The sequence below is a fragment of the Lagopus muta genome, chromosome 3 (genome assembly GCF_023343835.1).
Source record: "Lagopus muta isolate bLagMut1 chromosome 3, bLagMut1 primary, whole genome shotgun sequence".
NCBI classification, from domain to species: Eukaryota; Metazoa; Chordata; class Aves; order Galliformes; family Phasianidae; genus Lagopus; species Lagopus muta.
In genome coordinates this window covers 74426861-74452912 of record NC_064435.1, presented here as the reverse complement: position 1 = coordinate 74452912, position 26052 = coordinate 74426861, and the positions used below count along the sequence as shown (strand labels likewise).

Below are 26052 nucleotides of genomic sequence, written 5' to 3'. Positions count from 1 at the left end.
ACACACAGATCTTTCCAATGTTGACTTTTCATTGGTTATTGTCATTCTTCCATAGTAGCAGAACTGCTGATTTCATGATATTATTTTTCAGAAATGCTTCAGCTCTGCTCTATAAGAGGAAAACATAAAGAGCTGGCTGAAAAGCAGGAGACAGAAGTGAATAGAAAAGCAGGAAGAAAATACTGCTAAGGTAATGCTACTTGGAGAGATCTAGAAGCTAAGAAAATCACTAAAAGCCAGAATAAAGATCAGAATCTTTAGTACTCCAAAAGTTTGTGTGTTTTGTTTTGTTTTGTTTTTTTTATCTCTCTTGGTCATAGTTTTCATCGCAGCACAGTAACTTTACAATACTCCAAACTGACAGATGCCAAGAGTGGTAATAATTCAGCTCCCTTATCATCCAGTATCATTGTGTTTTTTGAGTTATGATGACAGGAGATGTGCTTTTCCTTCTGGATTAAGTCCACCAGTCTCTTTTTAACCAAGTGAGATGTATTTTCAGGTAAATTTAAAGGTAGGAAATGAAGCTAAGACTCAAAACATATGAGAAGAGGGAGGAAGTAAAACTTCTCCAAACTGATTGACACCAAGTATTTTCAAGCAAAAAAATATGAATGTAGGAAGAGGCTGTGGGAAACAGAAATTCAGAATCAAATACAAAGTGAAGATGAAAGATAGTTAAGTACAAGGCAGTTTGGAAATGAGAAGTACTATATGCAACTGTTGAGAAGAAATGGGACTGATAAAAAATTGCTGTAGAATGAGCCATTATAGAACACTTCTTGTCTCAGTCTCAAGATAGAACGTGACCTGAAAAGGAAGCGTTTTTCAATGACACTACTTGATACACATCGTGTTTTCAGCTGGACTTGTGTAGTCAGTGCCTGATGATACGACACCATAATTGCATCTCTGAAGTAACATGGAGGCAATTTTTACTACTTAAACAGTGTTGCAGAAGAAGGTTATATTGTCCTAAGGAGCTGAAGATTAGCCTGATGCAATTTAGCCTGATGCATAAATTCCTCTGATTCTGTGCAGTTATTGGCAAACCATTCTCTGCAAATTTCTCAAAGGAAACATGACCTCTTGAAAGACTTCTGACAAATCTGCCTTTAATACCAGAAATTAATAACGCCGATCAACTCTGTTTTGAAGACAAGAATTTTCCCAGTTGGAATAAAGATAAGAAACAGTGTTTGCCTTGCTGTCATTGGCAATTGAGGAATTAGATCAAGGATAGTAGTAGTATCGTACTATTACAGTAGTACAAGAGCTCAAGTTCCTAGCGTTTATGAAATGTTACTGTAAATCAGTTTAGAAAATGACAAAATTCTGTTTGTAGCAGGCTTTTATTTGGCATTTACATCTGTTTAAGGCTGTTTACAGAAAGAAACTAGGCTAATTAGTGATTTCAGTTTTTTAAACTTATTCAAATAAGGTAGGAGTCCTCCTAAAGACTCATGTGCACTCAGAGTCTGCAAGTGAAGCATATGAAGGTTGAACCCTTGTGTATAGAGTATAGAGCCCAGCAAGGCCAGAGCAAGTTAAAAAGCTTACAAGTGAGTGACTGACGCAATAAAGGGAGCATTATACTTATTGTCTACTACAGGCCAGCTGTTCAAGTGGAGCCTTCTTCCTCCAGCTATGATCTCAATTTCTTGACCTGCTTGGTTCCTTCAGTCACCCTGACATTTGCTGAGGAAGTAGCATGATAAGCTGTAGGCAATCCAGGAGACTCCTGGAATGCATCAAGGAAAACTTCTTGACTGGGAGACAGAGAGCCCCATGAGGGTGTATGCAGTGTTGCACCTGTTGCTCACCAAAGCAAATGAACTGATTTGTGATGTCAGGATTGGAGTCTGTCTGGGCTATAGTTACCACTCAGTGCTGGAGTTCACACTCCCAAAGTAAAGGGACAGACAAAGAGTAAAATCAGGATACTAAATTTTAGGAAAGCCAAGTTCCTGCTCTTCAGCGACTTGGTCAACAAAGCCCTCTGGGAAACTGTTCTCAAGGACAAGGTAGCAGAACAGGTCTTTAAGGAAGCTTTCTTCAGAGCACAAGAGCTGTCCATCCTTATGTGTAGGAAATCAGGAAAGGAAGGCAAGAGACAGGCATGGCTGAACTGGGACCTGCTGAGCAAACTGAAGAGCAAGAAGAAAATGCACAGGCAATGAAGCAGGGACAGATGCCCTGGAGTGAGTATAGGAATGTTACTAGGCTGTGTAGAGTATAGATAAGGAAGGCCAAAGCCCAACAGGAACTGAAATCAAAGAACAGAAAGATCGTTACATGTACATCAACCAAAAAAGGAAAGCTCAAAAATGCATACCCATCCAGTGAGCATGCAGGCAGGCTGGTAACAATAGGTGAGGAGCAGGCTGAGGTACTCAGCATTTTTTTTTCCTCAGTCTTCATTGGCAGTTGTTTTTTCACACATTCCTTAAGCAGAGGACTAGGAAGGTGGGGACTGATGGAACAGCATCTGTCATGCTACTAGCAATATCACTTTCATGACCACCTGAGAAACCTGAACATCCATAAGTGACAGTGGTATTAAGTAAACCGTCTTCCAGTTTGTGTATGACACCAAGCTATGTGCTCCAGTCAGTGCACCTGAGGGATGGGATGCCATACAGGGAGTCCTATGCAGGCTTGAGCAATGGATCCAGAAGGTGTTGCAGCTATCCCTGCAATCAATACAATATGGATGACAAAAGGATGGAGTACAGCCCTGCCAAAAAAGACTTGGAGTATGGGTGAATGGCAAGCTGAATGTGATCCAGCAATGTGTCTTTGCAGTCTGGAAAGCCATTGGTATCCTGGGCTGCATCAAAAGAAATATGGCCAGCAGGTCAAAGGAAGTGATTTTGCTTATTCACCCCTGAGGTGAGTCTTTATCTGGAGAACTATGCCCAGATGTGGAGTCCACAGTCTGGGGAATAAATGTACCTGCTGAAATGCATCTGGGAAGAGCCGTGAAAATGATCCAGTGGTGAAACAGCTCCCTGTGAGGACAAGATGAGACAGGTGGGGCTTTCAGACTGGAGAAGGCTCTGGGGAGATCTGATAGATGCCTTTCAGTATCTAAAGGGGATTGTAAGAAAAAAATAGACTTTTTGGCAGAGACTGTTGTGACAAAACAAGGGGAAATGGTTTCAAACTCAAAGAGGGGAGATTTAGATGGGATATTAAAAATAAAAATTAGGGTGGAGAGACACTGGAATAGGTTGCCCAGAGATGTGGTGAATGCTTCGTCCCTGGAGACTTGTCAGGTCAGGCTGGATAGAGCTCTAGGCAGCCTAATTTAACTCTACATATCTGTGTTCATTGCAGAGGAGTTTGACTTGATGAGCTTTTAAGATCCCTTCCTCAAATTTTTCTATAATTTCTGGCCAGGTAGCATGCAGATGGGTACTCAAGAGCAAGTTGGCCATGGTTGTCCACTGCTGTGAGATTGGAACAAAGTGGTAGAGTGTTTTATGCTTAGTTTCCTCTGGAAATTGCTCCTTCATGGCAAGGCAAATAAGATATGGGTTGTGGCTGTAATTCATATAATGCAGTGTGCATCAGTGGAAACGTGTTACTGGACTTAGCCTTCAAAGGGGTATGTCAGCTGTATGGATCACAAAGCCCTCTCTAGTGCATATGAATTTATATTTAGAATTTCAGTTATCTGAAATTTAGATTTAACTGTAAGTTTGTTGCAAATGAATGCCCATGAAGCTCATGGCCCTGCAGCAATATCGTGGCCACAAATGTTTAGCTTTAAACTGTTATATCTCAGTTTTGATTTACACTTGCAGCACTCAAAATGGCAGAATCAATTTGTTTGAAAATTGATATAAAAAAAATAAAATAAAATTGCTGTAGGCTATGGTCTTAGGTGCCAAACTTCACCCCAGGAAAAAAAAAGTAGTAGTGTTAGAATTATGTCTCTGAAGAACAGTTTTTATTACAGAAGTACTGATTAATTATTATGGTGCGACTATAATTTTTTTTTAAACAATGGGTGCATGTTTTGCTTGCTGCTAAGTAATATCTAAAAAAGTAAATGTTGAACAGAAAAACTGCAGAGAAAAATGGTAGTGACAAGAAAAACAGTAATTGAAGTGCAAAAAAATAATAAAATGACGAAAAGATACTATAGGAGTTACATAAGATGACAATTACTTCAGCAACTGATATTACTGTGTATGTTGAGATAATCATACATGGACATTTATGCGGCATATGTTCTACTTATGTCTGTTTCAAGACTCTGTTTTCTTAAGAGATAAAACACTACTGTAATATGAGATTCCACTATTATAGAAGGCAATAGACACAATTATTGTGGTTAAATACCAAATGACTTTAAACTGTTCAGATTTATTATGTACTACATTGGATCTGTACTTTCAAATAGGGTTGTGTCTTTACTTTGTGGAATTGCTGGCTATCTCACAAATTTAAAAATATTCACGAATATCTGATCCTCAAATTCTCACTTTGAGCTATGGGACATTCTTTCAAGGTTTAGATTAAGCACAGCTTAAATTTGTGTTACTTTCAAGTTTTCATTTGATAACTTTCTGCTCTCTTAAACTTAATTAATAACATCATGCCAAATTAGAGAATAATTTTGTCTAAACTTCCTATCAAGAGCTTCTAATTACTTAATGAAGATGCACCTTTATAATCAGATAATCAGATAAATTTTCCACATTCTTAAGAACTGATGTTGGTAAGATCTTATGTTGATATAAAAAGAACCCATTTAAATTATATCTTAATTCAGTGGGACCACCCTTAGAAGTGAAATATAAAAAAAAAAAAAATTCTTTAAAAGCGCACCAGAAAATGTGTATTTATAGTGAGATCTCCTTATTCAAACCACAAGCTGGTAAGTATTCAAAGATCATGATATATTGAGTGGTGTTTGTTACCAGAGAATAGAGAAGAGTGGTGTTTCTTCCTGATACGTGTGAGGATGACATTTTAAAGGCAAGCTTTCTATTACAGAAAATCTAAGAGCAAATGCAAGAGCTGTTCCAAAAGTAATGCCTCCTATTTTATTATATTGGCTCCCAACATCAGAGGCAGTGGTCTGGTAGTAGAGGTTGAATCCTTCTCCTGGTTCTCTGTTCAATTTTGTTGCTGTGTGACAGATGGCATCAGAGGGACAAAATGGTGTCTGATACAGAAATATAGATGAAGGAAAAGTGTGAAATTGAATTCCTCCATGCAGAAAAAATTGTACTCTTTGACATTCATTGACACTTGCTGAACAGACCAAACAGTGAACGTGAGCATAGTTAGGTGATGGGTGGTGTGTTACAGCAGTGGCAATGACAACAGTAGTTCACTTATGCTGGTGCACGTGTTTACGAGTGTGGCGTGCAGGCTCTTTTTCATCATTGAAGAAAATGTATAGCTCATAGTGGTGACTGTTTGGGGGAAAAAAAAAACAGAAAAAAAAACCAAACAACAGAGCAAATTCTCAGCTATATCAGGTAATGTTGCTGTATTATTTGTTTGTTGTTGTTTCCATAGAAATAAATACAATATATTACTTTCAGTGAGGCTCATGTAAATGAACATATTCTGTGATTTTTTTATTTTTATTTTTTTACTTCAAAAATACTAGATGATAGTGAATGATGTCAGGTAGAAGCTGTGGTGACAGCTTTCTGTATGAACCACACTCATTTAACAGAAGCACAAGTTTTCTTGAAGAGAAGCTCCATGTTTTTCCCACATATACAGTAACTAATACAAAAATCTACTGAAAAAGGTTTGAGTTTGAACTTGAGTACAGGTTGTTTCTAAAACATTTTATCTAATGTCAGGTAGTTGTTATTATCTTAAGCCAAGTGATCTCACATCTCTGTACATTTAAATAATCTAGAATTCTGAGGGACTATATAAGCAAGAAATATTCAAGAGTATTATAGTGATTCATTCACTGTGAATAGCCACAGCAGTATAACATTTATTTACAACATGCTCTCTTAGATGCTGGATTTCTGCCCTTTCTCAATATCTGCACTTTCTTGATGTTAGCTAGGAATGGAACTGGAAAGCTTGCCGTTGTGATGGTTCCGTTCCTGTATATATTTCTGCATATACAGTTTTAATAGCCTCCATGACATCTTTCATCAGCTTTCCTTCTTCTTTAATCGTTTCCTGTATTTTCTTTATGTTTCCAAGATCTATTGGCTTTGTAGAGCAGAACACAAGGGGAAATCTTGAGCTAACTAAAAGTTAAAACAACTGTTCTTACTCCCTAACACCTCATGTTGATAGCACAGCAAGCAAACAAATCTTTTAAATTGCAGCTTTAAGGTTCCATTGGTCTGAAGCGAGCATCCTTACAACATTTAAGTGCATTCTTATAGTATCATCAGCTCCACTGAATTCTCTGCCTGAGGCAGTTTGATATGTTCTATCAGCTCAGCAGCATATTGTTTGACGTGCTTTGCAGTGCAAATCTAATGGGGAATAATAGCAACAAACTTGAGAGCACTCAAGGGTTTTGCTCACCCTACTTGGACTCTGAGCAGCTCCCTGGATGGCCAAGGAAAGTGCTTCAACATAGGTTTGTAGTAATATCTCCATCAATTCACTCAAGTGACTGCTAAGGGAACCCGATATTAAAAGACATAAATGGCCTTGCTAGTCAAGAAGACAGTTTTTAAGTCTTTTGAGTACCTGGCGTGCTTATAAATTTTTGTCCCAGTCTGGTCCCTGAGATGCTTCGGTGTAGTTGTTAACTTAGCAGGCTATCCCTCTTTTCTATGGGTCTGCAAGTTCCACCTGTAGAACCAGTTAGAAAACTTAACTTCCTGTAAGAAATAGAACTTTTATTTCTTCTATTTCTTATTTCTTATATTTCTTCACAGGAGTATGAAGTCAAGAAATAGATTTGAAAAATGGCTTGATATACTGTTGCATTGAGGAAAATGGAATTAAAATAATTTGTTTCCATTTGAGTCAAAAGGAAAGCTTAACTTCCAATTCAGAATGTATCAAGATGCCTTCTTTCATCTCCATATGTCTTACAAGGAATGTACCTCCAGAGTATTTATTTCTAGCTCAGTGTCCAAAGCAGACAGCAAATGCTACATCTCAGATTGCACCATTCTTGTCTAATTCTTCCTGTTCAGTGTAGATACCATACAACTTTAATTTAAAAAGCTAGGAATTTGCTTTAACCCTCAAGCTCCATTGTGGCTGTTTGTCTAGTTATCCTGTGCTAATTGTGTTGATGCAGAAGAATTTCCCAATAGGAGTTGTAATCACATGTCAGATATGGGGCCCACTTCAACTTAATGAGGTTCAAGGAGGCCAAGTGCAACTGGTTTGGGGCAATCTCAGATATGTGTATGGACTGAGAGAAAAGCTCATTGAGAGCAGTCCTGTAGAGAAGGACTTGGGTGCTCTAGTAGATGAAAAGCTGGCTATAATCCAGCAATGTGCACTTGGAACTCAAAAGTCCAATGGCATTCTAGTAGAGAGGGGGCCAGCAGAGAGGGAGGTGATTGTTCCTCTCTACTCGGCCCTTGTGAGGTCCTATTTGGAGTACTGTGCCCAGGTCTGAGGCCCCCAGCATATGAACGACATGGAGATGTTGGAGCATGTCCAAAGGAGGGCCACAAATATGATCAGTTGCTTCATTCATTGCGGAACAGTACTTCTAAATGTGGACATTTATTGCAGTACTGCTTCTCAGTTAGAAGATTTTAGTTAATGAATGTTCTTTCTCTCTATGATTTTTCTGAAATTGCCCCCAGAATTTCTGCTTAGGTCATAATATGTTAAATGATGTGAGAAATATGTTGAAATTGGATTTCTTTGTCAACGTTGAGAATATACCTATATATTTTATCTAGTTTAATTATTGCACAAGTGTAATTTATCTTGTGAAGAAACTTATATTTTTCCCTTTACATGTGGTAAATTATACTTTTAAAAAGTATCTGGACTGGAAATCATGAAGATGTTAATGAGTACAGACTCTTAGGAGTCAGTAGTTTTTAGCCAAGTTACAGTGAATTGCTACTCTGTTTATCCATCACAATCAATAATTTAAACTAAAGTATAATCATTTTTTAAGGTATTATCAAACATTGTAACTGTTTCTGAAGCAGTTATTTGATTTTACGTGCTGCAAAATACCATAGCAGTTTATAAACCTTCACTGAATCAACTCTCTCTCTCTCTCTCTCAAAATAAATGACCACTTGTGAGCTTTTCTGCCTTTTTTTTTTTTTTTTTCTTTCTTTGAGGGATGTGTATTTTTCATCAATGCAAAATTTTTATTTTTATTTTTTACTTTTCTATTAAATCTAGGTTGTAATGTTTTGGTAAAAAATAAAAGACAATTTTGCTAGATGAAAGATGCTCTTTTTAATTGCTATTATACATAATGATTTATTTTCTTAAAAAAAAGAATGATTTTTGTATTCATCGAATTTTAAATTAGTATAATGTTATCAACAGCTCCAGTGAGGGCAAATGAGAGATACTGATCCCAAAATATTCCAGAGTGATTTTAAGGGATTGCTCATTTAGAAAATGAAATACAAATAGATTAATGGACCTGAAGCTGACATTTGGCAGATACCACCTTTTATTCTTACTTTGTCTGTGGGGAAAATGTCTCTGTTTCTTTTTTCTCCCTTTCTCTATCCTTTTCTTCCATTTTCTAGAAAGGCATCTAAATGTCCTGTTTAACTTGCACAAATATTTCCTATTCTTAATACTTCAAGAAGAATTTTGATACAGAGGATGATTTTAAAATGAAGCACCACCTTCATGTTTATAATGAAGAAATTTTACAGAAAGCTTTTGGAAATCTGTTGTCTTCTTTCTTCTGTTCAATTATCAAAGTTATATACAAATGTATGGAACACAATTCTGGTATAACTTCATCCATAAGGACAAATTTTAACATTTTTATTGCCTGAGAAGGAAGGCTGAAGAGTTGTCTGAATTATGTTGTATTTCCTCTGTTGATGGGAGGCAGTTCATGGCAGATCTTATGCAGAGGATGAAGATCATCTATAATTGCTGATTTTGTTTCTCTGATATTCAACATTGCTTGGCTAGACTATTGTCTGTGAGTTGAGGAGTCATCTGGGTTGTTCACAGAAAGGTTATGTTTGGAGATATTTTGGAGAATACTTAAAGCATGTGATGGGTAGGAATCTACATTCTCAGTTCAAGAGATCTGAGGGAAGACTGCAGATAGTACAAATTGTTCTGAGTGCTTTTTCATCACAACGTTGTCACTTTTCTTTTTACTGTTCAATTTTACTGAATTGCCTGCTGTGATTTGCAGTTTGTTGTTGTTTTTTTTTTTTGTTGTTGTTTACACTTAAGAAAGAAAGGAGATGAGTCTACTTCTACAACTGATGGAAAAGAGATGTAAGAATAATATTGTTTATAGTGGCTGCTTATGGAATCTAACCAGTGCTCTTGGTTTGTTTGGCTGTTTTTTTTTTTTTTTTTTGAGTGGCTCTCCAGCTGCTCTGAGAGGTTGAGCCTTGAAGGACTTTTATGAGTGAAGTCTGATGATTTGATATATACAGAGGGTGGAAAGCAAACTTTGATAAGGAAATACTCAAAATTAAATGTCGGATAATTTTGTTTTATGTATAGCTAGACCTAATAACTATTCAACCTAATCTCTCATTGGTAAATGAGTCTCATTTGAACTGATGTGATGTAGATACCTTGTGGAATGTTTTGGTAATCTCCAGTGAAAAGGATTCAAAAAAGAGATAATGGTTTTTGGCAATCAGAATGGTTCTTATAGCTTGTTTGTGCTTGTGAATGTGGATTATTCCTCATTTCTTGACTGTACTGCTCAGAAATGCAGATTTTACTTGCATGCAATTCTCAGAGAATGGAGGAAGTAAAAGTAGTATGAAATTAGCACAGATAAAGCACAGATTCTAGTAGCTAACTTAATAGGAAATGTATAAAATTGGTCCTGTTTGGAAACAAGTAATAAACATGATATTGTTATGATATTGTTTTTGAACAGAAACATAAAAAGGATTGGAAAATATAAAATAAACTAATTTTGCTACATCATTCAAAGCATGTCTTAATAGATTTCTAAGGCCCAATTTAGTAACAGTTTGACATTTCAGCTTAATGTGAAACACTTTCTATCAGTTGCTAGAGTGGATTATAGGATGTTTATGTATTGTTACAAAAGAACTCATGGTTCATAAGTAGTTTAGATTTGATATTTCTGGTTGTAGGAGCCTGACTGGCAATGCAATGAATTGCATTTTATATGTATCTACTAGGTGTATGCAGCTGAAATGAAACAAGAAGTATTAAAAAAGAACAATTAAACTAGGCTTTTAAATATAGTAGTGAGATAAATATTGTTTGGAGTGTACAAATAATGCAGTCTATCTTACAAGACTGACATGTGAGTAATTGCTGCTACCCATTTCCCCAGTGAAATAAATTCCATTTACGCATCACAATGTTGTGCTCCTCAACTCATTTTTTTTTCTACCATTTCACTATCTAACCAATCAACATGAATGTGCAGAAAAAAAATTTCCCTTCAAAGTAAGTCATGCACACAAACAGCCCTATTTGAAAGGCCTAGAGGACAATTAGTTCCTCTGGCTATATTCCTGTTAGGAATGGGAGGGTGATAGGAATGATAGACTGATAGAAATGGGAGGGTGGTTGGACTGGATGATCTTGCAGGTCGTTTCCAACCTTGTGATTCTGTGATTCTGTGATTCTGTTTAAAAAGGTGCAGAGAGGAGCATATTATATTCAGCAGCATGTATAAAATTGCAAAACAGTGTATTTTATTTAATCTTGAGACACATGTTAGGGATTTGCAGGTAAAAATATACTAACTATATTAATGTATAAACTTAAATCTGCTGTTTCAATTGGTATCATATAAAAGAATACAGTTTTCCATTTAAGCCAGAAGCCATGTACAAATTTCTCAAAGATGCATTTTTATCTCAGTAATATATCTTTTTTGATTAATCAAAAGAAAGAAAAAGTGCTTTGAAATTCTCTTAGTATTCTAAGGAGCAGTTCTATTCAGAAAATTAATTGACGATAATTATTTTTTAATGATAGTATTGAATAAACTCCATTTACTTCGCTCACTAAAATCTGAAGTGTTTGCATATATTCACATTGCACTTTGCACAAAAGATCCATCAGGGTTTGGCTTTAATTTCGTACTGACAGAATCATAGAATCATCTAGGAAAAGACATTTAAGATCATCAAGTCCAGCCATTAATCTGACCTCTTATGTCCAGTCACAAAACTACTTCCTTTATTGCCACAGCAGCACATCTTTAAAACACTTCCAGGAATGGCAGCCTCACCACCTGCCTTAGCAAGCCTTGAAATGTCTAACTGCCCGCTCTGTGCATAAGTTCTTCCGAACATACAATCTAAACCCCCGCTAGTGCAACTTTTCACCTAGAAAAGAGACCAAAATCACTTGCTGTTACCTCCTTTCAGGTAACTATAGAGAGTAATGAGGTTTCCCCTCAGCCTCTTCTTCTCCAGACTAAACAATGCCTGTTCCTTCAGTTGGAACATGAAGCAAGATGGAGAATACTCTGGAAAAAGAATAGAACTTGAAATACGTATACCAAAAAGGGAGATGGTAACCACTTAACCAGGATCAGCGGCATTTGATTTAGTCTATCTGGTTGTTATTTTATATATTGTTTTCCGTGACATATACAGAGACTGACTAAGGCATTACACAGATTACTGTAATTAATGGCAATGTTACTTTCTGTAAAAAGTAAACTGGAGCAATGATGTTGCATGTCCTATTGACTGTCTAGAGAAGAGAAATCTTATGGAGAGATCTTGACAAATTAGAGGGCTGGGCAATGACCAGCCATATGAAGTTTAGCAAGGGCAAATGCTGGATTCTGCACCTGGAATGGGGTGAATCTTAATCTACATACATGGAATGGAATGTGGATGTTCTGGATGAAGCCGAGTTGCATTTAAGTCAGTATGCCCTGGCAGACCAAAGGGCTAGCAGTACCCTGGGGTGCATTGGGCCAACTCTGCCAGCTGGGAGGTAAGAGGGGTTTTCCCGCTCTGTGCTGTGTCACATCACCTCACACCATGTGTTCTTTGGATGCTATGTGGGAAGGATAAAAAACTATAGGGAGTGTCCAAAGGACTATGACTGTTGTATGAGTTATATGAGAAGCAGCTGAGCCCCCTGGGTTTGCTCAACTGGGAGCAGAGAAGGCTGAGGGGAGGTGACACACAGCTGAGACACTGTGACACAGTGAGAGGAGCAAAAGGGGCGGTGCTGACCTCTGCTCTATGGTGAATATGCTAAAAGACCATGAAGGGAAACAGATATTTGCACGGGATATATGAATTAATTTCTTCTGTTATCAGAAGTTAATCCGAAAAAAGAAAAAAAGAAAACCTAAAAAAAAATCCACTACAGCTGATTACCTTATGTGCATGGCAAGAATTGTCCTTAAATATCTCAGTTCACTGTTCAGATTTAGATTGAATATTTATCTACTTATTTATCTGTTTTGAGTTTTGAAGTAGTTTTCATTTGATGATTTTATTTTTTTCATAGCAAATGTGCAAGAATGAATCCTGTTTTAGGGCTGCATGCCTAAAACTGAGATTGTTCAAGGACTGGTAGACCTTAGACTTGCACATTATCTTCTCATTGCTTGAGTGCAGAGACATATACTTCGTGCTCCAGACTCTGCAAATACATTTCAGCGTATGATAGCAAAAGGATCTGCTGTATTTATATAGGGGTTTGCTTTTATCCTCTGATTTTCCATAACTCTGTTAACCTAATGTGTCTTTTCCATTGAATCCTTTTTAAGATGCTCTGAACTATCAAAGACAATTCTACATCCTGTAGAATCCACTTGATCATAGTGCTGATGCTTTCATTTCTCTGTACTAATATTCTTGTAATACATTCCTTATACTACAGTAAGTTTGTTTCAGAGGGATGATGGGTAAGATTTTGAATGAACAATTTGACATATCTTTGAGTTTAAAATAGCAGAAAAAATAAAATACTATTTCAATGAGGTTAACATGATCTCACAATTTTCGTTATAATAATTTCATAATTCAGACTGACTAACATCTGGGGTAAAATGCAATAATTCTCTTCTTATTATTTATAAGTTATATATTACAAATTTGTTTTCAGTGTGATGCTTGGACCTGTAATTGAATCCCAAAGGGAAGTGTAGCTATACATGGATGTTTTTAAAGATTCACTGTTTATGGTTTCCTGCCTTTTCTAATTTTGGGAGCACTAAAATCCAGATCATAACTCTGCCTCTGGAAAGCAGTCACGTAAGGGCTTTAGTTGGTAACCCCAAATTATTACTCTCTACCTTTTTATGATATTTTTAGGTCTATGTTTGTAAAGATTACTTTCAAGGTATTAATGTACAGGGATTTTTAAGATTTTTGATTGAAAAATGTTTAATTCAGGAATTCTGTATGGTTCATTGCATCCAGAACAAGAGAAGAAATATGTAACTCAGTTCTTTCCTGAATCATATGTCTGTTAACGTCTGTGATAGACAGAAATGTCTGTCTTCTATCTGGAGTAGTGCACGTACAGATTATGAGCGACTGTCTGCATTTTCATTTATTGTGAGTCTTATCAAGTGTAGGAGGATATGAAACATCTGTCAGAAGCAATCTTATCTGTATTTTCCCTACTTAGTTTCTTAGTTTTGCTTTTATTTTTCCTGTCAGACCAGAATGTGTTTGAGCAATCCATAGTAGGTAGGATTTGGAATTAGCAGAGTCCTCATGAGTTCACAACACCTCAAGGAACCTCTGTGTTTTGCTTCAAATCAAACATTGTACACACGAATTAACAAGACTTCTGGAACGCTTTTTGGTTAGGAGCTGTATGGGAACTATTGAGTCATGGCCTGAACCACTGATTGATCACCTGAGGCAAGGACTGAGTCAGCTGTGGGAACACAGGTGAAGGCAATTCAGCTGTGTTACTGAAAAGGGTGGAGCCTGGCTCCATCTCTCCTAAACCACATTTCAGGGCTGGCTGCCACTGGGGAGGATCTCTTTCTGAAGATCCCTCCTTTTAGAGTTTTCTACTGTGAGCCTAAGACGCAGGTGAGCATTTCATTTTTGGTTGTCTATTTCCACCATGTTAATCTTCCTAACTATAAACCTGTAAAATATCATCCTAACCACGCCACTTTTGTAACTGCACATTTGCTAATTGTACAGGAGTCTTTTTTTGACTGGGGTGCCCCTTTGCATAGACTGGAAATATTCTTCTTCATTTCTTTTACTGTAGCTGCTCCATTTTTATTTTTTTTTTAATATTTATGTATAATTTCTGTAACTGTATTATTTCATGTTCTGTGTAGTAACTGATTCTGTAGATTTGTACAATTGAAAACTATGTTACAAGAAAAATTGTGAAACTGGCCTTTGAGATTTAGTTTGCATGAAGCAGAATAAAGCTCTTATTTTATCGAATTCTGTTTTTTATTTTTCTGTATTTTGAAAAACTAGTTTATCAGTTGAGAGAGGTATAATATCAAAGAAAGGATTTCAGAAATTGTTATGGACCTATTTGTCTGGTGCTATGGGGATGTTGTGATTTGAAATAAAACTGTTGTGAAAGTACTACTTCATAGATATTTCCCAAAGAGCATGCAAGGAGTTGTGGTGTTGCTTTTATTTTATTTTATTTATTTTATTTTTTTTTTTGGTAAACTGTTAGAGTAATGTCCTTATGAATTTCATGAAAGTAATCAACAAGCTGTTTATAGTGTTTTCCCAGAGAAAATAGACTATTTTGGGAGGCAGTGAACCTAAAAAGGGAGTCAGTTGTTCAAAGCACAGCCATGAGTCAAAGAAGCAGATTGCACTTAGATATGCTACTTGTAGACTGATAGAGAGGATCGTACTGTGAACACTGAGTCCAAAGGGTGATAAGTAGTTCACTACATACTGGTATTTCTTTTCTCTCTTCTTTCTCTCTTTCTTTCTCTCTTTCTTTTCTCTCTTTCTTTCTCTCTTTCTTTCTCTCTTTTCTCTTCTCTCTTTCTTTCTCTCTCTTTCTTTCTCTCTTTCTTTCTCTCTTTCTTTCTCTCTTTTCATTTCTCTCTTTTCTTTTCTCTTTCTTTCTCCTCTTTCTTTCTCTCTTTCTTTTCTCTACTTTCTTTCTCTCTTTCTTTCTCTCTTTCTTTCTCTCTTTCTTTCTCTCTTTCTTTCTCTCTTTCTTTCTCTCTTTTTTTTTTTATTTTTAAAGCAATCTTTTCAGTTAGTGAAAGAATCTTGTCAAATGTTAAGCAACACTGCTTGAAGCAAATGTGCATATTTTTAATGCTCTCAGTAGCAACAATCTATTATTCAATAAGATTTAAAAATTAATAAATTCCATCATAGAAACCAAAATGTATGTGTCACACAGACCTAACTAGATAAATAAACACCTCAATTGTAACACATTTATTTTACATCTGAAATTCTAAATAATTATAGAAAATATTTCATTGCAGCAAATATACTGAATCAAATAGAAAAAATAGCTCACTTGAAGTATCGGAAGTGGCCAGTAGGAGGTCTGAATTTCCAGTGTCTCATTCTAGAAATCTAATTCACAAAAAGTATATTGCATAATTTAGCTTAACAATTACGAATTCAAGTAATTTTTACTTCATGCAGATCAAATTTTTTATTGGAATAAATTTTTTCAATGAAGATTTTCAACATATAGATTGCTTTCCATTTTAATGTGAACTTTTATAAGAAAAAAAATAAATGAAATATTTCACGATAAGTACTTCATTTAAACAAGATTATTTAAATCAATTCTCTCTGTATGTGTGCTCATGGGCATTTGATCTTGGTTATGTTTTAAAAATGTAAGGGCATTAAACTCCAAAACTTTATTTCTTATGGAAAAAATATATAGTGCCAAAAAAAAGAACTAATAAAGAGAATCAACCTGAAGTATTCGGGGTTTGAATCAAGATGATTTTTTTTTTTTTTTTCAATTTTAGGGACTCCAGGATATTATTGTTTGTTAAATATTGTTTTTAAAAATATTTCGCCACATGGAAATGTTAATTTCTCTCTGTTTTGAGAGAAATGATCCATATTCAGATGTCAGATTTCCTATGCAAAAGAAATTGAGTTTTGTGTAACTTTAACAGCTGTGTTTCTATTACTGTAACATTTAAGAATACTGTTGTGAAAGTAATCAATATTGAAAGCCCAAGTAATTTCTAGAGCAAATATGCGTTCCTTGAATTGTTTGGTATTGAAATGTTTTCACCATAGTTCATGGAAAATATAGAGTCATAGAATCATAGAATGGCCTGGATTGAAAAGGACCATGATGTTCATCCAGCTTCAACCCCTCTGCTGCGTACAGACCAGGCTGCCCAGATCCACATCCAACCTGGCTTTGAATGCCTTCAGGGATTCAACCTCCTTGGGCAAGTTGTTCCAGTGCGTCACCACCCTCTGTGTGGAAAAAGTTCCTCCTAATATCTAACCTAAACCTCCCTGTCTTAGTTTAAAATCATTCCCCAAATACCAGTTCTACTTTCAGTTTTTAAGCATTAATTTTACTGATACCAAAGACATGACTGCAATCAACAAACTATAATTATTTTCTACAGAAAGGTCTATGCCTGGATGGCATTGAACTCCTTTTTATGCAAACCCATAATTTAATCAAATGTTCCATGGTAGACATTTTTTTCAAGGATTCATCTATTTGTTTTCCATCTTGAAGTAGTTAGGAAATAGCAGTGAGTACAGGTTGGCTCTTGATACTTTATTGCATTCTGAACTTGTTCTGGGTCTAATCCAAAATCAATTGCTACCAATGGGAGTTTTCTGATCTAAGTTAATAAGAGTTGGATCTGGCTCTTGCTTACCTGAAAATGTTTTATAATATTCCTTAACGTTGTATACCATATTAAAACACTAAATAGGTGCAAGGTTGGTTTGTTTTTCTGCTTCTTTGAGAGACACGACATCTTCTTTGGCTAATGGCATGGAAAACAGTGTTAGTTGCAGTTGGCAAGAAGGTAACCTTCTTTGAAAATTTCAAGATAAACAACAGTCGCAATAATGATCAAAGAGATAATTGATGTTATTTTTTTTTTTTTTCCTCTTAAATGACTAACAGAAACAGGTTCTACCATCTATAAAATAGATTATTTTTTTTAATAATGTGGGGGGGGGGGGGGGGGGGAAGAGGGGAAAAAAAATAAAAAACCTATTGTTTCCACTGTGGAAGTGATTTATTCTGGGAAGTGAATTTAAGACTAAATGATATCTCTGTACTTGTTTCTATGAAGGTCAAATATCTCCAAACCATTGTATTTTGAGATACTCTACTTCCAGAAAGACCAGTCAAAGCTGGTGATAATTAATACAAAAAGTGCCTTGAACAATAGAAAAAGCTTTTCAGCAATCTGAGAAAGCATGCAAGAGGTATGATCTGAAGCTTAGAAACCATTTACTTCTCCTTTGTGTTGTAAATGTCAGGCTTCTGTTTGTTGTCTTTCTTCTAAGCAGTATGCAAATCTGCTATTTACCACGAAGATAAATTTTTCAATCATGATGTCACATCATCAGTATCTAATTATGATTGTTCACTTATTCAGAATTGCTAAGAATTTCTTTTGATTGTATTTATCTGTCTTTGTTAGTGATACTTCAGTATCACTTCTAGATATGTTACTGATGTCCTTTAGGTGTATGCCTGGCAGCCATGTGAGGAAAAAGTGTTTTTAGATGTTCTCAAAAATTGATATAATGTGGGTGATGCATTCTTCATGATAGCTTGATGGGAAATTATTAGTAGTCTTCCATACAAATCATTGTCACTTTATCCATATCAAGAAGTGAAACACGCTCACGAGGGCCATTTTGTGGTACTGAGGCTAAAAATCGGAGAGCAGCTCACATATGTAAGTAAACTTTCTTAGGTTCAAAAGCAAGATTGTCTCCTGCAAATTGTTCCCTTTGCTACCACCTAAGACATGCATTTGGATGCTTCCGAGAAAACACCAAGTCCACAAACATGCCAGAAACTATTCTGATGATTTAGCAGTATGAATGATAGATTGCAGTGCTCACTTGAAACCATTTAGCTTAGTAACACAGGTATATCCTTTGGGCTGCAGAAACACTCAAATTAGTTTCAATTGCTTACTATATTTTTAAATTATAGGTTTCTACTTAATACAGAGGTAGGAAGAGAGTACCAGAAAACTTCCCTGTGGGGAACATCTGTGGACCCCCAGCTTAATGTTTAATATCATAGATGCTTACCTGTTCCCTCCTGTAGAATTAATTTGAAGATGCCAGGTTAAAAACAACTGCAATGGTAATTCTAGGAGCAGCATCAAGTCAGTTGATTCCAATAGAGTTAAATGTAAGACAAAATTGGGCCTAATAAGGGAAAGATTCTACTTGCTCCTAAGGCCACCAAGAAGAGATACATATATGGTAATGAGTGCGTTCATATGCTGTGAAACCTGAGTAATAGTACATTTTCTGCTCAAAGATTATTAATACACCTCTTGACCATAAAAAAACCCAGAAGCTAGCACTGAAATTGCTGGCTGGGTTGCTGACAGTGACGCAACTACAGAGCTACTGAAGAATTACTCAGCTTGGCTAGATTCTCTCTTTCTCTGCCCCTTGAATTACTCTTAACAACGGGGGGAAAAACTGAGGATGATTATCTCAGAAATTGAGGGTTGTAGCAAATGAAGACTGAATCAAATCAAATATCTTCGTGTTATGTATGGATAGATTTTGTAGGGTCAACATACATTATCTGGGATTTAGTTACAGTCCTACAATTATTTTAAACATCAAATAACAAAGAACCCACTGCAGTAAAACTGCAGGAGACTGACACAGACATCTTATTTGCTTTGAGAAATAATGGTTTTGAAGTACACTGAATGTGATCAAACAGCATCTTGTCCTTGTTTTATTTATGATTCCGCCTCAAGACCTAAAGCCTCCCTTTTATTTGAATACGTTTGCCACTTTTGCAGTGTTACTAAAAATGTCATGTTGTCATTTCTTGCTGCTACAGAAAGTCAGAGTACTGACTGATGTAAATCATATTCTGTTCCTGGGTTTGCAGCGGAAAGCATCTTCAAATTTAGCTTAATCTTCATCCAGAGCCTCATACTTTAATCTGGCATTATTTAAACCCTATAAGATATCCCTGTTTCATGGATACATAAATAATAGTTTATTTGGTCATGTTTGACAGTGGTGAACAGATTTATATACAGTGTTGACTTCTGAGGTACAACACTGTCCAACTAGATTCTGTTGCTGATCACCATTCTATGGGTCCAGCTATTTAAGCAGTGCTCAATTCATCACATTCATTCAGCAATGCTTGATCAGCTTCTCTCTGAGGATCTTATGGGATACATGAAGTCAAGTTGGATGAAATCCACTATAGTTTTCTCATATGCCAACCCAGTTGTTCAATTGTAGGCATTTAACAAATTGGTCAAACATACTTCTTATTGTTGAATCTACACTGACTACTCCTGTTGATTTTTCTTGTCCTTCATATCTGTGGAAAACAAAAATCAGGAGCTGGTTTTACAGAGTTTTTAGGTTTTACAGAGGTTTTATTACATATCTGTTAATTCACAAATTATATAGTGACAGGGAGATAAGAAGTGATCAGTATGAGATGTTGCCTTTTTTTTTTTTTTTTTTAGTTTACAAAATGTATGAATTTACTTAATACAGTAGAAAGAAAAAGCGAATTGCAACTGGGAGTGGCCATACTATTTAATTTCTCAAGTTGCAACAAGATAGGTTGTGTTTGCACAGTCCCATTAATATTACAGTCACTATTATGAGAATGAATTCATGTAGCTCCACAGTCTCTTCTCATTATAATGTTTCTATTTTCACATAACCATGCTGTATTTTAGGGTAAACAACAGCAAACAATGTTAATGTCAATTCCATCTACGCTTTATTCCACTGACATAATTTGCCTTATGCCTAGCACTTATGAAGAAAGATGTACAAAGATGAAATAACATAAGCATCAAAAGCTGAAATTCTGACCTTATTTAAATAAATGGGACTTTAGCTATCTGTGTCTTTGTAATAAAAAATTGCTTCAGTTATTTCAAGAAAATGCAGATGTAAATCGGTAAAATCTAAAATCTAGCTAAAAACTGTTTTGAATTTGTATTAAGCTTAATTAAAAATGAAATAACCAGCTAAACTTTGACCATTTTTTCTTTATAAAAAAAAAAAAAAAAAAGTAAAATCGCCACGTTTGTGTTCATTGTAGCAAAGATACCTTTTTAAATTGATTATATTGTTATTTGGAAATTTTTCAAGTCCCAGATAAAAGGATGGTATAGTTAGTTGGAAGAATTTGCTTTTTGTTAGAACTCTGTTCTTTCCTAAGGGATGTCTGCTATTATGATAGAGTATATCTGATATTTTTCAGCATGAAAAGATGTAGCATTCAGTGGAAAGGCCAGATTTTGGTTTTGTCAGTAAGAGTACATGTATCTGACAACACTCGCCTACAGTTTCTGTGGAAGTGAAATATGCAACCACCACGATAGTGGAAGGAAATTGCTTATTGCATTGCTTGTTGCTTTATGAAAAACGGTAATAGTTGCTTATACACCAAAATGAGGATAAGACATTTGCAGAATTCTTATATTGTTTACAGAAACAGCTATCACACATCTACACCTGACTCACATGACCCTTTTGCAGTGAAATCACTATAGCTATCTCTCCCAGCTTTTCTCTCCATTCTGCCACTCATGAAATGAAGTTTTATCCTTTAGTGGAATTGTAGCATAAACCTGTTTTTGTTGAGGAACAGAGCAACTCACCCATGCTTTTTTTTGTTTCATTCCCACAAACATCAGTCCTACCTTTAAGTTTTCCTTAGATGTAGTGGGGCTTCATGGCAAGTTAAAGGTTAAATAGTAAAGTCAGAGTGGCTAATATCTCATATTGAAAATGCACCCTGTAGAGAAAGTGTAATTGTGAAAAGATTTAAATCAGAAGTAAAATATCATGCATCATAAATAAAAGTGAATGCACACAGATTTATTCCTCATGTTCTGTTCCTTCACTCCGCATGTGTCATATAAAAACCTTTATGAGCAAATCAAAATCTGGTTAAGACTGCTTTGATAAAAACAAATGCATTTTTAAAAGAGTAAATAGTAGTAGGAGACCATTTATGTAAATGTTTGGCCATAGATACACAAAAATAGTATTAAGTTAGGGAATGTAATGCTGAAGTTCACATCAGTTAAAGACTTGCATTTGTGTAACCAGAATGTGTGCTTTCTGTATGTCAGCAGTATGTCGTATCTTTTACAAGATATGTTTAGGATCTTAAAGCATAATACCTATGCTTTAGACTTTAAAATTTACCAGGTACTCTTTAAGTTAGCTGAAATCCATGTGGACTGCAGGTGTACTACCTGATCATTACCATAGTAAAGCAACGTGATATAAAGTTAGTTCAAAAGATTGCAGATATGTCTGCCTGGTAAGCTTGAAAATGTTGCTGTAGGAGCCTGACAGATGAAGAGACAAAACACTTGACCTGAATATGCCTTTTCAGAGAACAAGGTGCGTGCTTTGTTTGTTTGTTTTCTATACATTAACACTAAAGGAAGGTTGTAGTGAGCAATGGTGGGATTTTCCTCACCTGATAACTGCTTAAAATTTTAGCACGTGATCTCAGCTAATTGTCTATGGTTCTTCTATATTTGAAGAAGAGCTACACGCTAGCTAGGAACAATAAATCTGATTTTCAGAGAAGTTTCTCTGTTTAGGTAGACAAAAACCTCCAGATGTTCTTATTTAATAATGCTGTCATTGGTAGCCTAGATGACTAGACTTAATCATGATTAGTTATTAATTGTAGTGGTGCAAACTCATTGAAATAAAAATTCATGAGAGATTTATGCAGTTTTAATGTTGCAGGAGTGTTGCAATGTTACTTACTAGAGGACTTTTAAGTTGTGGAAATCTATGAATTTGCACGAAAGCAGACCTTCTGACAACTGAATGCTTTGATTTCTTCAGCATATTGGGTACTACATTTTCTTATGAGTAATTCCTTCTTTGTATACATATGTATATCACAAAAATGCAATATTTAATCAACAAGTTATTAATAAGTTTCACGTTTTTATTACATATATACAGGTATACATATAAAATCAGTGTATTTTTCACATACTCAGGACTTTCTATTCATAAGTAATTTCAATAAGCTGTGGATGTGAACGTGATTATGGCTTCAGAAGTCAATTTTGGAAATGTTAAGATGGGATTTAATGGCTTCATTGTCATTTTTTTCCTCTCAGCTGCACGAATAACGATATTCTCTTTAAGAAATGTGTGCGATGTCTGGCCCTCCATATGTTAGTCCACAAATGAAATGATCTCCTCTGGGGCATTCTTTGAGGCTGCTGTGAAACAAATAATAGCGTGTGCTCTCTTTTTAACTTTTTCTTTGTTGGAACGTAAAGGATGAATTCTGCATTGTTTATTTTGGTCTCAGACTTGCCGATTACTGAGTGTGATATTGTGAAGAATGTGTTTGCGTGGCTAACTTGCAGTTAGCTCATTGTGACCTGCTGTACTTTTACCAGTATTTGACCTCAATAAGACTAACTTACTGTTAGTAAGTCTCTGTGTGAGATTTAATCGTTCCCAGCCTGCTTGCTGTCAAGGATAAAACCGTTCAAAAGTTCTATAACATGAATATTTGCATCTGATGTTTTACAAATGTGATACTCTTGAGCTTTGTGGTATGGGGCTGCACTAAAACATTACTAATGTATATAAAACCAAATGTTTGGAAATATGTTTCGTTCTGAACATTACTGGTATAGAATGAAGCATTATGGACTCCCTGTATATTTGAAAAAGCAGGTTAGAAAAAATGGAAGATTTTTTTGTGCACACAAAAACAAGATATTTTAATGACTGAGAACTTTGGATATTAAGGATTAAAAGTTCGGGTAAATCTAGACATAAATAATAGGAAATCCCCAAATATTTGAAAAACAGCATGGCTATTTATAAGGGCAACTTGCATTGTTCTACCTATTTGGAGATGTTGGAAAAAACCTGTTGAAGAAAAATAGCACATACTTTTAGACATTGTCAGTTCTTGCTGACATTGCCAATGAATCTGTTGTGTTAGATCCATAATTATATGCAGATAAAGGACTTTTTTCTGTCCAGTCCTAGCCATTATGTTGTTTTCCTTTGTTGCTCGGTATTGAAGAAGGCTCTTACAGTGATCCATATGGATTTATCTTTAATCTCATGCATGGTTTTCCTTAATTAGAAAATAAATGATACGAAGTACAGACACTTATTTTTGTTTTCAGGTTTTGTTGTTGACATTTAGACTTCATGTTTCTTATCTTAATACATAATTTTTTTTCTCTGAAAACATGGCACTTTTAGAGTTCACATCTGTTCAGTGATACTGCATAGTAAATTAATCCATTATTACAACACTTTTTCATTTTCTTATTTAGTTGTTCTGAAACAAGTATTTTACCACTGTTTACAAGGCAGTAGTGTTCTTTGTTCTGATTATAAGCCTGTATTTAATTACTTTCTAAACCAAATTAGAGAAATGTCATCCTGGTATCATGGCCATGGAGATTATTACTATTTATTATTAATACTGTGTTTTCTTCAACAAATTAATATTTAATTATTAATATTCCTCATAAATAATTGGTATCTTTTATATCACTAATGACATTGGACAAATATGCTTTTGGTTGATTGCAAATGTGCTACTCTGGAAATGTCAGTGTGATAGAGAGAGTTTACTTTATTACATTTGTATAGCTTTTAATTAAGCAATAAAAGATGACATCCAAAATAATTACTTACTCTTTCCTTGTTGAAGAATACAAAGCTAAAGCCAATGCTAACATAAAGACAACTGGAAAAATAAAGCTGACGCTTTCTTCCCTAGCCTATAATAACCTCAAATACTTGAAAATATTGGCATTAACAATATTCACATAATATTAATGAATATTAATTAAAGACAAGCTGGTATGCAAAGCTAGTTTTCTAGGTTCCAATATTTAAGAACCATGTGCCATACCTTGATAACCACTTTTAGCTTACAGTATAACTTAAAGCATTGAAGTACACAGCACCATCTAATTCTCAGGTAAAATAAATAATAGTAACTACTGTTTGAAAAAAACTTACTTCCTATTAACAGTAATTAAGTTTCTATAATGAGTACTTCCAAGATCCTCCCTTGCTCAGTAGCTTCCAAATATATTTCTGGAGACATGCAAATAAAATCTCAATCTTTGTTTTAGACATTAAATTCCTCTGGGGTGGAAATTCCCCATCATCCACATACCTCAGCCTGACTCAGCCTGGCATTAAGTTTCTTTTATTGCTGTGAACCCAAAGAACTGAATGGGAACATGCCTAAGTCAAGTGCAAGGTCCTGCACTTGGAGAGAAATAACCCTGTGCAGCACAGTGTACTGGGTGCTGACTCACCGGAAGGCTGTGTTGTAGAAAGGAGCTAGAATCCTGGTAGACAACAAATGGAATCTTGTCCAGCAATATGCCTTTAGGGCAAGTATAGTCCTCAGATTCCTGGGCTGCATTAGAAAGAACTGGCAAGTCAAGGGAACTGATCCTTGTCTCTGTCTGAAAAGGATAGGAAAACATCAGGAACACTGCATATAGTTGTAGGCTCCCAATGCAAGGTAGATGTGGTCATATGGGTTGGTAGTTCAGTGAAGGGCCACCAATATAATAAGGGAGTGGGAGCACATAATGCAGGAGGGAAGACTGAGTGAATTTGGGTTGACTAGTCTCAAGCAGAGAAGGCTAACAGCTATTCTTGCTGCCGACAGCTACCAAAAGGGTGAAGCAATGAAATATATGTTTTTTAAAATATGTATTTTAATTATTTCTTTTCTGGGATAATCTCTTGCTTCCATGTTGTTAGGGAAGCAGATGACTTGGGAAGCAGATAATTTTTCAAGATACACAATAGGTGCATCTCTTTTATATGTAACTATTTTTCATTCTTAGGCTATCCTTAGACAAGAAAGTAGTCTGAGGAAGGCAAGGAGAGAGTGCAAGAGTGGGAGATCCCCACACTGGACTTTGCAGCACGTGTGTTTCTGTACTGGTTGAAATCTAAGTGTTCTTTTCTTGCACTATTAATGTCTCTTCATTCTAATCAGGGATATCAATGTAGTGAGGAAGTTATGATTATACAAGTACATTCAAGAATGTTCATCATTTTGCTTCTTTCATCAATGGTCAACACAATACGGTATTATATTAAAAGTGTCCATAAATGTCTTAGATGTAACTATTGTAACTACATCATAAAGTGCAACCAAAACAAACATTTACCCTATCAATTTTTGTAACAGAACAGTTTCTGGAGCAGAGAACAAAACTTCTCAAAGAGGTGCAATGTGGTTTCTACTTGTACCAAATATACAAGAAAATGGTTTATCTTGTACAGGCGTTAGTATTTTCAGGTTGTTTTCAATCTTCGAGGAGCATGTAGTCCTTTAACTATTTTGTTAAATCATTTGGAGATTTTTAATTTGAGTAGACATGCATAGTAAACTTGTTAAGATTCTACACTAATCCAAAACTAATCCTCAAGTTACTGTAAGCTGTGTTGCAGTGCAGTTTTTGGACTCGGGTCAATCAGATAATCCATTCATGGTTTTAGCTCATTTTTCTCACATCCCCAGTCACTGACCAAAATTTCAGGTAATTTTCTATCTCTTACTTTTAATAAAATAAGAATGTGGTGCTGTACAGCAGTACATAAATGTCTTCCTGAAGTAATTTGGGGGATTTGGATTAAAATCATAGAATGTAAAATGGACAAGATCTTTAAGGATCATCTAATTCATGCCCTTCTGCCATGTGCAGGAGTAAAAGGAAATTTTTAC

The 26052-nt window shown here is 35.5% G+C and overlaps 1 protein-coding gene across 9 annotated transcripts in view; it reads left to right on the top strand.

Moving 5' to 3' along the window:
- Positions 1-26052, top strand: part of CDH12 (cadherin 12) — a 511787-nt gene that overhangs the window by 267469 nt on the left and 218266 nt on the right. Inside the window, exon 1 of one of the 9 annotated variants that reach the window (XM_048939402.1) lies at positions 14083-14162. The exons of the other annotated variants lie outside the window; for them this stretch is intronic. The gene's annotated coding sequence lies outside the window, so the exon portion shown is untranslated. Of the gene's footprint in view, positions 1-14082; positions 14163-26052 lie in introns of those variants that run through there. 9 annotated transcript variants of the gene reach the window in all.